Consider the following 16332-nt stretch of genomic DNA (forward strand, 5'->3'; position numbering starts at 1 on the left):
GAATTTTGTTGTGAGTATCTTGAAATTGGAAGATTTCACTTAAATTTCAGCTCTCAGACTTTCCTTGAAAATTGGGAGTTGTGGGCACGCCAGGCCTGGGTGCCACAGGCCGGCTGTCGGGGGAGCTCAGAGGGGGCTGCCCACCCTTCAGACCAGATGGGTGCTCTGTACTTGGCTGCACTGCGCTCCTCGCTCCCGTCACCAGCCTGGCCCCAGTTGGCCGTGGGGTGGGGACCTGTGCTGGGGGAACCTGTCTGAGCATAGAGTTTCTTCCTGGGGATCTGCGTGGCCATTCTGTGTTATGGAAGGGAAGCTGGCATCCCGGGAGGGGACGGGGGCTTTCCTGGAGGTCACAGTAGAGCTGGGCAGGGGGCTGCAGTCTCCCAGTGTGGGAGGTGGGTGGGCTTATGGCTCCTATCGGGTGCCTGAGACACAGGTGGATCTGAGTGGCCTTAGCTGGGCCCTCCCTGCCTGCCCCAGAGCATATGCATGTGGAAGAAATGGGTGCATTTCACAGCCACTCCCCATAGTCAGGGTCAGGGGCCACCGCCAGGCCTGTAGTGGGTTCTTTATTTTAATTAAAAAAATATATATATATTTTTTATTTATTTCTGAGAGAGAGAGAGAGAGAGAGAGCATGAACAGGGGAGGGTCAGAGAGAGAAGGAGACACAGAATTGGAAGCAGCCTCCAGGGCCTGAGCTAGCTGTCAGCACAGAGCCCGACATGGGGCTCGAACCCACGAACCATGAGATCATGACCTGAGCCGAAGTCGGACGTTTAACCGACTAAGCCACCCAGGCGCCCCGAGGAGGCTTTAGAAGGAAGTCAAGAAATCACATTGTATGACTGTAGTTGAATATGATGGCAAGAGAAACGGAAGTGACAGCTTGCTGGTGTCTGTGGTCGGCCGGCAGCTCCGCGGGGACTGGCTGGCCTGGGACAGCCTCCACCAGGGTGGTTCGTGTCTGCCCTCTGCACTCTGTGCCCTCCAAGCCATAACTGGCCTCTGCACTCCTCTGTCCCCTCTAAGCCAGTTAGCCCTGGCTTGTTCTCGCCCTGGAAACAGGGCTCCTGGGGAAAGATTAGAAGCACACAGGGTTCCTGGGCCTAGGTTCAGAACTAGCAGAGCGTTTCATTTACCAGGTTTTGTTGCCAGCTGGTCAGGAGGCCAGCCCAGGTGCAAGGGCTGTGAGGTCACCTTGCACAGGGTGTGCCTAACGGGAGGCGGAGAAGTGCGCCTTTCAGTGCTGGGACTCTACCCCAGAGCACCCTGGGCCGGATGCTCCATGGACCTCATTTCACTTAGTTCCCAAACGACTTGACAGTGAGTCTCTTCCCACCACAGGGAAAACGTTTGTTGGCCCGTGGCCCAGCAGCAAGTGGTTGACCTGGGTTCGTCAATACTTAAGGCCTGTCTGGACTTCCTGCTGGCCGCCTGCTGGCTGGGCACAAAGCTCCCCGGGTTTAAGCTGGCTCTGCCCCTTACTGGACTGTGCAACCTTAGGCAAATGGCATGATCGCTTGGGCCTTGGTTTTCTCATCTGTAAAATGGACTTCCTGAGGGCTGCTTCCCACAGCTGCGCTCTCAGTTGGCAGAAGGCTGGTGCAGGGGACCAGGTGCTGAAGTCTGTTGCGTAGCAGGGCCCTGTTCACAGCTGGCAATCTGCGTGCCGACTCCAGCCCTGGGTTGGCGGTGGGGTTGAGGGGGGGAGGGTCTCTGTCAGGAGGGCAACAACTCCTGTGTGCTGGGCTGCTTCTGTTTCTACATCAAACCTGAGGCAGCTGATGCGGCCGTCTGGAGGCTGAACCTAGCCCTCTGGCCTCCTGTACCCTGTTCCTCCCAGAACCCTGGGTGCCTCCCTGAACTGGAGCTGAGAAGTCTGTGTTCAGGGCTTCCCTGAGGATGGCGTTAGCATCTTCTGCCTGCCTTACCTTCCCCAAGCCCAGCCAGGATTGTGTGTGGCCTCTGAGTCCTTTGTCCTGCAGCATCTGGGGCCTTGAGGGGGAGGCCTCTGCACACTGAGGCCAGCATAGTGTCGCTGAAGTTCTCCCGGGCCCTCCTTGTCCACTCCAAGGTCTCCATCTAGGAACACGGGGTTGGGGCTGGTCACACAGGGGTGGGCCAGCTTGGTCCTTAGAGGGTGAATCTTTGGGTGTAAATCCTGCCTCTGCTGCTGTGGCTGTGTGACCTCAGGCAGTTGACTCCTATCCCTCTCTGGGCCTCAGTGTCTGCATCTGTAAGATGGGAGAGTGATCTTACTGGCCCAGGAGGAGTAGGAGAGGGTATGTCAGTCCGCACAGGGCTGCTGCTTAGGACTGAGTTCCCGTCTTTCCCGGGCCAGAGGGCCGCTGGCTCCCTGGGGGTGGGCGTGCGGACTTGTGTGTTTGTTTACATGAACGGATGTGTGTCTTTTCTGGTGGCCGGCAGTTCCTGCTGGTGAAAGGGCAGCGAGGCCAGGCCCAGTGGGGTTGGGGGGGGGGGGCGCTTCCTCCCTGCCCCCTACCCCTGCGCTGTTACTCTGGCTGCCTGCAGATGTGCAGGGCCCCTCCCCAGCTGTTCCCTCCCTGCCCTGCAGTTCTGTTTCAGCACCTGCCAACGGAGTCAGCAAATGCCCATTCCCAGAGGCCCGTTCCTTCAGCGGCTCGGCCTGACCCTGACGGCGGGGCTGAGGTGGGCGGGGGTGCCCTCCGTGAGTCTTCACCCTCACGGCTTGGCCTGCCTGGGGGAGCATGCGTTACGTGGCAGGTGCCCTGCTGCTCATGGGACATGTATGGGGGCTCTGAGCCTTGTGGTCCCCCGTCACTAGAGGTGGGGTAACTGAGGTATGGAGAGGTCAGACGGTTGTCCGAGGTCACCGAGGGCAATGAAGCAGACGTTTGCCAACTCGCAGCCCTTTGCTACCTCCTTGGGTTTGCCCAGTTGCCCGGCGTGAGTACGTAATTCCCGCTGTCAACAGACTCGCTGTCAGGACTGCTCTGTGTCACCGGCCCACAAGGGGCACATGGGATAGGGTTCTGGGTTCTCTGGGATCCATGTCGGGGAGGGTGGAGGAGGCTGAAGAACAGTCTGGCTGCAGGGAGCCACCTGCCTGGTCCAGAGCGCCCAACCCCTGAGAGGGGGTGGGGATGGGGTGAGTGACGTCTGTCCCACTCACTCACTCAACGTGCTGTGGGCCACACGCTCTGAGCCAGGATCCAGTGGGAACCAGAAAGGAGAACACCCTGGGAGGATGGACCTGCAGTTATGAGCAGCCTTTAAGAGGCACAGGAGGGGGAAGGAAAGCCCGATGCTCGAGGCGAGGCAGCTGTAGGGCGAGGGCCACCGGCCGCCGGGGTCCCGTGGGGGCCATGGCACCAGAAGGGCACCTGGTGTGCAGGGGCAGCTGCTCCCCAGCTCCGACCGTCACCCTGGGCAGGCAGGGGAGGTCCAGTGTGGCCCATAAGTCTGGGTTGTCCAAAAGAAGCCAGGGATCTGGAATTTTATATGAAGGTTCCCCATCTGTAAGTGTTGTCAATAAGTTCACATATAGGAAGGCCCTGGTAGAGCGCACAGTGGGTCCAATTTGCCATCACAATTTAGACTCACTGAGCACCAGCTCCGCTACCCCTTCCCACCCCTAATCACACAGCTGGGACACGGAGACCCAGAGGTGATGAGGGCTGGCCAGAGACTCTCCATGAGGTCAGGGTGTGGGCCCCCAAATCCTGGCTCCCAGCCTGGCGTGTGCTCCCCTCCCAGACCTCGCTGCCAGGCGGAGTCAAAGTGCAGGAAACAGGTAACACACATGAAGGGCCACGGAAGAGAGTGTTGTGAAGAGGCCGCTTGCACAGGCGAGGGCAGAGCCAGGGCACCAGCAGGGCCTGGGGCCATTGGCAGCCTCGCACCCAGGCCTGAGTCTCTAGGGCAGCTGCGGTCTTCAGTAGAGGAGGCCACGCCTGCTCTGCGAAGAGGGGGCCGGGGACAGATCCGGGACAGACGGGACAGGCCGCAGGTTTGCTGTGGCTGGGGAGGGATCAGGGTCTCTGCAAGATGCCACGCCTCCCCGGTGCAGTTAGGGGGATGCGCTTCCTGAGACCAGTGACCCCCGATCTGTGGAGCCACTTGCTGGCAGTCAGGCAGAGACACTGCCTTGACAGTGGGCATGTGAGTCTGCAGTGCCAGGCAGAGGTCTGGGCCAGAGGCGGGAGCCCAATCTGAGAACAGCGGGGTTTCTGTTTCTGCCCTATCAGGTTTCCCCCACATGGCAGGTAGGCAGTGGGTGGATGGTGGGTAAGCACCCAAGGAAGGATCCTTGATTCCCTGTCTATCACCACATGTCCCTCATACCTGGATGCAGGAACAGAGAGGCCAAGGCTCTTGCCTGAGGGTGCTCAGCCAGTGGGGGGCAGAATGGGCTCTGGGTGGGGTTCTCTGGCTTCCTAGCTCTCTGCTACCACTTACACCCAGCTGTGGCCCTCAGTATAGCATGTGGTGGTGTCAGCCCACCTCTCCTGGGCTCCTGAGGTGGTGCTCACTGCTCTGCTTTGCTCACTGAGCTGCCAGTCACTGCAGGCTGCAAGGGACAGAAGATGGAGGTACTGGGGGATGGGGAGAGAATTGGTAAAGATCTAGCTGGAGTCAGTGGCCTGGCGGGGTTGTCAACCCAAGTGTGCCAGGTAAGAGAAATGCAAAGTTGCTGGGCAGAGTCGCTGGGAATTTGGTTCTGGAAGGGTCCTAGCCTGGCCCCTTGGGAATTCTGGGAGCCTGAGATAACAGGCTTGCAGCCCCTCCGCCTCTGCTGGTGACTGACTGGTCCCGGGGCACCCACTGCCTCTTCTCCAGGCCGGGTTTCTGTGTCAGCACCATCACCTGGGGCTTTGCAGAAAACCTCGATGCTGCCCAGCTTCCTGTTTCTCCTACAAGGAGAAGAAAACCTCCCATTTTTTATGTGTTATTTTAATTTCTGTAATTTTTCAACCAGTCACTATTTATTAAGGTAAAAACAAGTGTTTACCTTGTTCTTTTAGAAAAAAACTGGCCTGGGGAAGCCAAACTTGCCTTATAGTTAAACATCTCTTATTAAACTGTATGTTTGTGTGGTGTGTATGGACTGGTAATTAAACTGAACTATCCAGAAAGATCAGTGAAATAGAATTAAGTCATTTATAAGACTCAGGTGTAAAATAAAGGGCCGTCCTGAGATCCAGAATTTCATCAGACTCCTCTTTAAGCAAAAGTGTATATAGTCTCTTAAGTAGCAGCAAGTTTCTTACACTCATAGTGATGGAGATATAATTCACTGTTCTTTCTGGGGAGGGACAGAACACATCCCAAGTGTCTTGAAGTCTGTGCATTTGGTGTGAGGTTTGAATGATCCTGGAAGGCTGCACTGGGGTGGGGGCTGGGAGAAGCCTCCCCCTTGGACCTGGTGTCTCTGTGAGCTACAGCAGGCCAGGAACATGGCCGGTAGCCTGGGGCGAGCCTGAGTGGAAGGAAGGACAGCTCGTGTTTTAGATGAGGGCCATCAGTTGGTGAAGGACCATAGTGGGTGTCTGCCCTTGGCCACATGGACTGTTTTAGAAAGCTGTTTGCCATGTTCTAATTCTGGAGTGATATTCCAGTGACTGGCTCATTCTTCAAATGTGAGCTGCCCACTCCTGTGTCCCTGTGTCCCAAAGATCTCAGGATCTTTGTCCTGTCCGTGGTCTGGGGAAGCTGTTTTCTCAGAAAGCGGCACTGGTCACATTTAGCTTTTCAGAGTTTGCCTCCAGGTTCTCTATGCCTGGTGACTCTTTCCAGGGTTGCACCCTCTAAAAATGATGCCACTTCTACGTACGTCCTTAGTTTTAAAAAATTTATTTTGAGAGGGAGGGGCAGAGAGAGAGAGAATCCCAAGCAGGCCCCAGCGCAGAGCCCGATGGAGGGCTCGAACTCATAAACCATAGGACTGTGACCTGAGCCTAAGTCAATAGTCAGCTGCTCAACTGACCTAGCCACCCAGATGCCCTGCGTACTTCCTTTGAACAGAACTAAGCTTGTCAAGAGTTTTTGTGCCATTCTTGATCGGGAAAGCGTGTTTTCTGTTCAAGCTACTTTTCTCTTTTTGCACGGAGTTGACTTTTCACCAATGGTAAACGTCTAAGTCAAAGTGGCCAGTTAGAATGCATATGGCAGACATACACCCCAGCCCACTGTCTGCTCCCTGGAAAGCTGTGGAGAGTAGGGGGTTGTCCCTGGGTCATTTTGCTGCTCAGATACATTTTGCTGCTCCCAAAGCTTCCCAAAGATCGTGCTGCAGCCATGTGCCATGGAGCCTCATGGCCCATCCATATCAGGAAAGCCCACCATGTAGTCCCCTTTGTATCTGTGGCACCGTCCCAGCATTCCACTGGGACCACACCAGGCAGCTGGGATGGACCCTTGGTGGGGCTGTTGTCAGGGGAAGGGGCTCAGGGAAGTCTCGGGCCCCTAATTGTCCTGCTCTTCTGTCTCTTTTGAGATGGAATGTGCGTGCACACGTGCTTGCATATACGTGTGATGGAAACATTTCATTACGGCTTAACTCTAAAAAGTAAAGATGTTTCCCTCCTATTGCTACTACATTCCATGATCCTATACATAACACAGTTACTAATTCTCTAAGCCATCTGATTCTCAGACCATATTCTTCTTCCCCAGCTTGTCCCCAGAGTGCATTTGCACAGATTTGTAAAGTAATACCTAATCCAGGATGCTTTAGATGTTATTTGGTGTATGTGTGGTTGTTATATCTTCTGAGTTTCCTTCTTTCTAAAAGTCTGTACTAAATTATGCTATAGATACTCTTGATTTAAAACCTTGATTTAAATCCTGATTCATATAACAGTACTCCCTTTCCAACTTTTTACTTTCATGTTTTGATTGTGCTTATTATGCTCTTTGTAAAGTGTAATGTATTTGAAGCACAGGGATCTTACTAGAAGAGCTCAGTGGATTTTCACGTATGAAGACATGAGGGCAGCTCCCCCCAGATCAAGATATAAACACTTCAAGCCCTCCAGAGTGTCCCTGATGCCCCTTCTCAGCCATTCTTACTCTCTCTCCCTTGTGGGAACCATAGTGCTGACTTTTACCTGTCCTTGACTTTATTTTGTATAGTGGGAACAATGTGGTGGTGTTGCGTTTAACGTCTTTCAAGATAGTTGGAGACTCACCATGTTGCATATAGCAGTAGTTCATTTACAAAGATCTGTCTGTTATTCCCTTATGGGAATAAGTCATGGTTTACTTTCCTATTCTAGCATGGAGGTATATTTGGGCCACTATCAGTTTGGGGCTGTGATGAATACAGTTGTTGTGAACATCCTTGTCAAGAGTCTTTGGACGCCGGAGGCATTCACGGTGGATATATACCCAGGAATCATCAAATCAAAGGATTTGGTTAGCTTTAGCAGACACTGTCCTTTTCCCAAAATACATTACCAATTTGCATCCCATCAGCAGTGAGTGAGAGGGCCAGTTGTTCCACATCTCTGCCAACACTGGATGGTGTCATTTTTTTTTTTTCATTTTAGCCGGTCTGGTGGATATGTAGTGATACCTTGTTATGGTTTTAATTTGCATTTTCTCATAACTTATGATGTTGAGCACATTTTCATATTACTGTTGGCCATTGTGTTGTAGTCTGCTTATTTTTAAATTGACTTTCATTGTCTTGCTGATTTGTGGACAGTCTTTATTCTCACTGTGTGTCTTTTGTTGGATCATATGTTACCTTATTTTGTTCTGTGACTTCTTTTCCACTTTCTTCCTTTTTTTCTTTAAGAGAGAGAAAGAGGGTGTGTGGGGAAGGGGCAGAGAGAGAGAGGAGGAGTAGGAGTAGGAGAAGGAGAGAGAGAGAGAGAGAGGGGAGGGTCAGAGAGAGAGGGAGACAGGATCCAAAGCAGGCTCCAGACTCTGAGCTGTCAGCACAGAGCCTGATGCGGGGCTTGAACTCACAAAGCAGGAGATCAGGACCCGAGCCAGAGTGACCAGGCGCCTCTTCATTCTTCTTCTCAGATGCATATTCAGCTCATCCAGCATCAGGTCCAACAGGCCATCTTTCCCCCACAGCCTTGCTGGCTTTGTCAGGAATTGAGGGAGGGGCCCTATAGAGTAGGTCTCTTCCCTGCCCAGGGTGAGAATGGGGAAAGAGCTTGAGGAGTTGGTGGGGGAGGGAGGGCTGCTTCCCTTGGAGTAGCTGCTGCAGAGGAACTTGAGCTCCCCCTGCCTCTTCCTTTCCTGGCCTTCGTTGCTGGCATGCGCGCGCTGTGCCCAGTGGCCTGCTCTCTGGGGCTTGCGCTCCCCTGGGGTCCTGTGGCAGCTCCTGGCTGCTGTGTGGTCTGGGGTAAGCCAGGCCTCCTCTCCGGGCAACTGCCTGCTCCTCTGTAGAATGGGGGTGTGCATGGGAGCCCCTTTCTGGAGCTGAGGGGAAGAGGTGGTGAGTGAGTGCCAGCAGGGCCCCCCCCATCCCCCAGCCCCCTTCCCTCCCCGTGGGTGGCCCAGCCTGGGCAGAGACCCAGCCCCCAGTGTAAGCAGCCCATTGCAAGCAGCCCAGCGCCTCTGCCTTGGGCAGATGTGGGCAGGCAGTGAACTGCCCCCACAAGGAAGCAAGGTGATGGGCGGTGCTAGAAAGGGCTGCCCTTCTTGGTGGGGGTGGTGCAGGAAGGCATCTCTGAGGCACTGAATCGGGTGGGCCCCGTGGGTGGGCTCAGCCCAGGAGCTCCTGTGGTTTGTGGCCATTGTGTCAGAGCTCAGGGAGACGGGGCTCAGGAACCTTTCTTGTTTGTCCACTTTACAGTCATTGTTAGAGGATTCCAGGCACTCACAGGGCCTGCAGGTACTGGCCCCCCACCCCCAAGAACACTGGGCTGTTTGCTTAGGCCCCTCAAACATCCTGTCCAAACAGGGTGCTGGTGGAGATGGCCTGTGCATCACCCTCCTGACAGGTGCATGCATTTTTCGGTGGTATTTCCCAAGCCACAGTTCTTTAAGGACTTTAGTGGGGGGAGGGGGGCTGGGGGGAGCTGTCTAGAGGGGTCGCGACCTCTGGGCCGGACTGTTCAGGGCACCCATTGTCCTGTGATCAAAGGGGGTTACAATCTCCAGCATCTCCGAACCTTTTGATAGCGGAATACCTCTTGAATAGGCAATACCTGCACACGACAGGAAACAGATCAACAACACAAAAGGAGCAGACAGTGAAATGTCAGTTTGCTTCCTCCCTCCCACGGTCAGGTCCTTCCCCCAGCCAACCACTGTTACCATTGTCTTGAATGTCCTTCCAGAAATAGTCTATGTGCATCCGTGCATGCCTTCAAAATGGTAAGTGGTGACGTACCGTACACGCTTTTCAGGGCTGGGCTGTTTTTCTTAATTCTTCCTAGTACATTCAGACATTGTGTCATCAAAGTGCATGAGGTTTTATCCGATTCTTTTTAACATCTGCTTAAGAGCGGACGGATGTAATATCAATTACGTAATCACCACCCCATTGGTGAGATTGTGCTTGTTCCTCGATCTTTGCCCTCACAAACTCAGCTGTAGTGAGAATCCCTGTCCTGCATGTTTGAGCCCCTGGGGAAGCAGAGTCTGTCACCTTAGATTTCTGGATGGGGAAGTGCTGGGTTGCATTTTTTTTCCACACTGCAACACATTACTTTCTTTTCACTACAGTAAGATACACATCACATAACATCTGCCACCTAAATTGCTTTTTTTTTTTTTTTTTTTTGAGAGAGAGGGTGCAAGTGAGTGAGGAGCAGAGAGAGAGAGAATCCCATGAGGGGCAGAGAGAGGGAGAGAGAGAAGCAGGGCTCGCCCGAATGAAGTGAGGTTGAGCTCACCACAAGTGGGGCTCGAACTCAAGAACCCTGAGATCATGGCCTGAGCCGAACTCGGATACTTAACCGACTGAGCCTCCCAGGTGTCCTGAACTAGCTTCAAGTGTAGAAATCAGTGACGTGTACATTCACTAGGCATGTCGTTTGTCTCCAGAACATTTTCATCTTCCTGAACTGATGCTCTGTGCCCCGCCCTCTGACACCTCCCCAGTTTCTGATAATCTCTGTTCTACTTTCTTTCTCTCGGAATTTGCCTATTCTGGGTACTCTATGTAAGTAGAATTGTATGATATTTTTCATTTTGTGTTTGGCTTATGTCCTCGTTTAGGTTAAAATTTAAAAGACTCTTAGGCTTTAGTCTGAGTCTTAGACTTTTCTAATTGTTACTTAAAAAATTTTTTTGGGGGGCGCCTGGGTGGCTTAGTCGGTTAAGCGTCCAACTTTCACTCAGTTCATGATCTCGCGGTTCGTGGGTTCGAGCCCCACGTCGGACTCTGCGCTGACTGCCAGCTCAGAGCCTGGAGCTTGTTTCAGTCTGTGACTCCCTCTCTCACTGACCCTCCCCTGCTCACGCTGTCTCTCTCTCTCTCTCTCCTAGAAATAAGTAAAACATTTAAAAAAAATTTTTTTTAATATTGATTTATTTTTGGGAGAGAGAGACAGACAGACAGACAGACAGACATCATGAGCAGGGGAGGGGCAAATAGAGGGGGAGAGGGAGAATTCCAAGCAGGCCCTGTGCTGTCAGCCTCGAGTCCAACGAGGGGCTTGAACTCACGAACCAAGAGATCATGACCTGAGCCAAAATCAAGAGTTGGATACTTAATGGACTGAGCCACCCTGGCACCTACCTTACGTGGTGATGTTTTTGTCATGAGGCATTTGTGACTAGAACCATGCACGGGACTTACATGGTAATTAAAGGAGCAGAAAGCCAGCACTCGCCGAAGGTGTCAGCAGTGGGGACAGAAGCTGTGGCCTGCCCTGCCACCTCCACTCTGTACCTACTTCTCTGAGCATGAGTGCCTTCCTTTTCTTTGGAGTTGTGCCGTCATTTTGCTTTCTCCCTTTTTTTAAAAAAATTTGTTTTAATGTTTATTTTTGAGAGAGACAGAGATGGGAGCGTGAGCAGGAGAGGGGCAGAGAAAGAATAGGAGACACAGAACCTGAAGCAGCTCCAGGCTCTGAGCTGTCAGCGCAGAGCCCGACGCGGGGCTTGAACCCACAAACCACGAGATCATGTCCTGAGCCGAAGTTGGACACTTAACCGACTGAGCCCCCCAGGAGCCCCACTGTTTCCCTTCCTTGAGCTTCATGTACAAGGCAGTATGCAGTCTTCTTCTGTGACTCGTTTCTTCCACCAAGGGCCTGTCTGAGATTCATCCGTGTTGTCGTGTGTGGTTGTAAGTCATGTGTTCACATCGTGCGGTCCTGTCTCGGCTTATTTACCCTCTCTCTTGTGGAGGGGCGCCTGGCTCGTTTCCACTTTGGGGCTTCTGTTTGTGGGGCCCGCGAGCACCTGTTTCTCCTGGGCATGTACCTGAACGTGACCTCGCTGCATCATTGGCTTCGGGTGTCTTCCGCTTTGGTAAGTGGAGCTGATTGTTTCCCAGAGTGGGTTTGTCAGAGGCGGGCTCCTTGCCAGAGTCTGTGAGGCAGATGGTGGCAGAGAGTTCGGAAGCCAGGATGATGTGATGCTGGCCCAGGTCACTGGAGGCCAGAGAGGGCCAGGCTGTAGCTGTCACTGTGGGAGCCCCCCCACCCCGGTCCTGTCCACAGTGCTTGCAAATAACCAGCCGGTGAGGGACATAGCACGCCTTCTCACCTAGAGCTCAGGCAAGGTGGCAAAGCAGCCAGAAATGGGCAAGTCCACAAACCTCAGAGGGAAGCAGGAAAGGCAGGGGAGAGATGGCTGAAAGCCTCATCAGCTACTTCTGCTAAAGGCGTTATCGTCCTATCTGCCCATTCATTAGTCTGTTCCTTTGTGTTTTAGTTAATTAATTGGAGAGTCGTCCCCACACCTTCCGTGTGTCCGGGTGGGGAGGAAATGATTGTTTGCCATACCCTGAATCTTCTTACCTCCCCACTTTGTGAAGTGTGGCAGGAGAGGTTATTTGCCCATCTTACAGGCAAGGAAATGGAGGCTCAGAGAATGAGTGACCTGCCGAGGTCCCCCCGCCCATAGCTCACAGTGATAGTATGGATGTGCCTGTGCTCATTTCTGGGACCCCCCGCCCTCCATGGAAACTGCACCACAGAGGCGGTGTGGGAAGGTGGATGGGCCACAGCGTGCATCCTTTCTGTGTCCTCAGCCTGTGCCCTGGGCTGTGAACCTTAAACTCTGCTTACACACCTGGAAAATCAAGATAATCGTCTGACTTCATGTTGTTGATGTCAGCTTTCCATGAGATGGTAGACACCAAGGGCCTGGGGTACTTCATTCAGCACCAGGCCCTGGGAGCCCTGAGAGGACTCAGACCCATTCTTAGCTCCCGAGACCCTCTCAGTCTGGTGGCTGAGACAAGCCTGTCACCTGAGGGTGACATGATGGTGAAGGTACGTACCGAGTGCTGACGTGAATGGAGGCAGAGGAGGGGTCTGCTCATCCCCCCGGGATGGAGGTGGGTGCCAGGGGGAGCCCAGACGGTGGAGAGGCAGGGAGTCATGTGTGAATTGGCTGGTTAGGGATGGATGGTCAGACGGTGCAGAGAAGGGTATTCCTAACATGGACCAGCATGTGCAGAGACAAAGTGGCGAGGAGACGCCTGTGTAGCTAGGGTACAGGGTGAGAGCTGGGACGTGACTTGGGGCTGTGGTGGCCACATCAGGGAGGGCTGCTTCATCCCATAGGGCAGTGGCCACCCAGTTGGGTCTGTGGACCACAGGTTCCCTCTGGACTGGGGCAGCCAGCGCTAGGAAGACGAAGTAGGCTGGTGTGAAAAGGGTTGGCATAGTGGTTAGTTCAGATACAGAAGTCAGGGAGAGCCTCTCTGAGGAGGGGTGAGCCCCAAAGGAGAAAGGCAGCCCTGTGGACAGTGGGGTGGGGCAGGGCCACAGGAAAAGGCCGGAGGATTCCAGGCAGGAAGTAGAGTACATGCAAAAGCCCTGGGGCAGGAAGGAGCGCAGGGAGTTCAAGGAGTGGACAGAGAGTGAGAAAGAGGGTCAGGGAAAGGAGATGAGGTGGGGCAGTCAGCAGGTCTTTGTAAAGAAGGGGTAACTGCTGGGGGACCTTAGGTCGAGGAGAGACACAGTCTGATTTATATTTGTGAACTCATTCTGACACCCTCTGGAAGATGGCCTGGAGGAGGAGTCCCGTGGGAACGGGGGCCCTGTTGAGCCAGGTGGTGGAAGCAGGGTCAGGGGCCAGGTGGGTGGACTGGGATCACTTTGGAGGTGGCCCCATGAGTGACGGAGGGAGGTGAGCGACGAGAAATTGGCCCAAGAGAATCCTGAGGTTTCCAGGGGCCCCTGATTGATGCCGGGAAGACCTGGGGAGATTTGGATTTGGTGGAAATGTGTTGCGGAACAGATTCTGGCAGCAGGAGCACCAGGGAGCACTGGTGGTGGTTCCTTAGCCAGCTGCCTGTGTGTGCAAAACACTACAGCTGGAGACAGATGTGGGGGGAGGGGCGGGCATTGTGGTGGAGAAGGCGCTTGAAGTTGGGGGACTGGATGAGATCAGCCAGGGCTGGGGTGGAGACTGAGAAGGGAAGAAGTAAACCCTGGACATCTGAATGGTGCCTGGGAACTTGAAAAGAACCAGAGAGAAAGACAGAGTCTGGGTTGCTCAGAGGGGGCGGTCAAGGAAGGAGACCTGGAGGAGAGGGCCTCTGGGCAGGGGAGGAGGGTGTGTCTTTTGGACAAGGGTACAGGGGTACACATCTTGTTGGGCTTTGTTGGGCGCTGCCTCCCACATCTAGGACAGTGCCCAGCAGCGCCAGGCTTGGCCCCTGTATGAATTCCCCCTCCTGCTCCAAGTGGGTGGCCCTTCCAGCAGAAGGGTTCACGGCCTCTGAGTTCCTTTGTCTGAAACAGGGGGGAGCTGGAGTGGGAAAGGCCAGGGGAGAATGGTGGGAAATCTGCCAAGCACAGGCTGAAACCTGGCTTCCGATCAAGGAGGGGGCAGGAAGAGAACACCAGTCGATCCACAGGGGAGCAGAGAAGCCCCTCTCAGGCTGCTTCTGGTTAGATTCTCAGACAGGGCCTTCAGGATCAGCTGCATCAAGCAGCCTGTGCCACAGATGCGGGGGGAAGCTGAGGCCTGGAGAGGGGAAGAGAAGGGAAAGTGAGGCTTGGGACTTCTAACTCACTGCCTGAGCTGTAAATAAGGCAAATGAGAGTACTCACCAAATCTGTGAGGATGAGAGTGCTTGGACCTGAGCCTGGCTCATTAACTCACTCCCACTTCATTTTAGCTGCTACTGTTACTTGGAAAGGGCACCCATCTCGTATCACCTGGCTAAGACCCAGGGATCTACTAGTGCAACCTCCTAGTCACAGTAAGGCAGTCTTGGAGAAAGCTTAGGGAATAAGAAGAGTTCAGTCCAGCAAAAGAAGGGCGTGAACTTGAGCCATGCAGAAAAGGGGTGAGCTGCCTGGGTGGAGGGAGCTCCCCATCCCCAGAAGTGTTTGGGTGAGGCATGACTCCCACATGCCCGGAGTGTCATGAGAAAGGATTAAGCATGGAATGGTGGCGTCACTTTCAGTGGCCGCAGAGACTCCAGTGCCATTGTAGAGAAGGAAACAGATGAGTGAAAATGTAAGCTCCTAAGTAAACAAGACTTCACATGGTGGTGAATTCCACAAGGAGCTTTAAAAACGAGTGATGGGGAAGAGAGTAGCTGTGGCTGATTGGATGTGCTGTCTTTTGCCACACAGGCCGTTTACACTTTATTGTATTCAGATTTTCCTTTTTAATTGTGGATTTTATCCCTCCCCCAGCTTTATTGAAACATAATTGACATACAGTATTGTATAAGTTTAAGTATACAGTGTGATGGTTTAATCTACGTATGTATTGTGAGGTGATTACGACAATAACATTAGTTAATACATCCATCTCCACACAGAGTTGCCATTTTTTGTTTTTGTTTATGGTGAGAGCATTTTAAGATCTACTCTCATAACGACTTTCAAGTGTGCAGTCACCGTCCTGTGCATTAGATCACCAGAACTTAGCCATCTTATATCTGGAAGCCTGTGTCCTTTGCCCAGCATCTCCCCATATCTCCAGAGCCCCCTTTGACCCCCCAAAGCTACTCTTCATTTGAGTTTGGCTTATTTTGATTCCACATATAAGTGAGATCATATAGAATTTGTCTTTCTCTGTCTGATTTATCTCACTTAGCATAATGCCTTCAGAAGCCAAACATGTTCCTGAAAATGGCAGGATTGCCTTCTTTTTTTTTTTCCTTTAATTTTTTTAATGTTTTTTATTTATGTCTGAGAGAGGGAGACAGCGTGAGCAGGGGAGGGTCAGAGAGAGAGGGAGACACAGAATCCGAAACTGGCTCCAGGCTATGAGCTGTCAGCACAGAACCCCATGTGGGGCTCAAACCCACGAACCGTGAGATCATGACCTGAGCCGAAGTTGGACACTTAACCAACTGAGCCACCCAGGCGCCCCTGCCTTCTTTATTTAATGGCTGACTAACAGTCCATTACACACGTGTGCATGCTCACACAAACGCACACACAATGCATCATCTTTATCTGTTCATCCATCAGTGGACACTTACGTTGCTTCCGTGTCTTGGCTACTGTAAATAATGCTGCAGTGAACATGGGGGTGCAGATATCTTTTTGAGATGGTGCTTTAATTTCCTTCAGACATAAACTCAGAAGTGGAATCACTAGATTATAGCGTAGTTCAATTTTTAATTTTTTGACGAACCTCCATACTATTTTCCATGGTGGCTGCACCCGTTTGCATCCCTACGCACAGTGCAGAAAGGTTCCCTCTACTCCACATCCTCACCAACACTTATCTTTTGCCTTTTGATATTAGCAACCCTAACAGGCATGTGGTGACATCTTACTGCAGTTTGGATTTGTGTTTCTCTGGTGATGAGTGATGTTTAGCCTCTTTTCACGTACCTGTTGACTATTTATATGTCTGTTTTGGTCCCTTGCCCATTTTAAAATAAAATAATAATTTTTTTGCTATCATATGAGTTCCTTATATATTTTGGATATTATCCCCTTATCAGATACGTGGTTTGCAGATATTTTCTACCATTCTGTAAATTGCCTTCTCATTTTGTGGATTGTTTCTTTTGCTGTAGAAGCTTTTTAGTTTGATGTCATCCTACTTGTTGATTTTTGCTTTTGTTGCTTGTGTTTTAGTGTCATTACCAAAAACTCATTGCCAAGACTAATGTCAAGAATCTTTGCCCCTATGTTTTCTTCTAGGAATTGTACAGTTTCAGGTCTTATATTTAAATGTTTAATTCATTTTGAGTTGATTTTTTTTAAGAGGAAAACACTGTGA

The 16332-nt window shown here is 52.3% G+C and overlaps 1 protein-coding gene across 3 annotated transcripts in view; it reads left to right on the plus strand.

The window, feature by feature from the left end:
- The window catches only part of FBLN2 (fibulin 2), a 79934-nt gene that overhangs the window by 34401 nt on the left and 29201 nt on the right, over window positions 1-16332 (plus strand). The window lies entirely within an intron of this gene.

Source organism: Hyaena hyaena, unplaced genomic scaffold (assembly GCF_003009895.1).
Source record: "Hyaena hyaena isolate Hyena2069 unplaced genomic scaffold, ASM300989v1 scaffold_501, whole genome shotgun sequence".
Classification (NCBI taxonomy): Eukaryota; Metazoa; Chordata; class Mammalia; order Carnivora; family Hyaenidae; genus Hyaena; species Hyaena hyaena.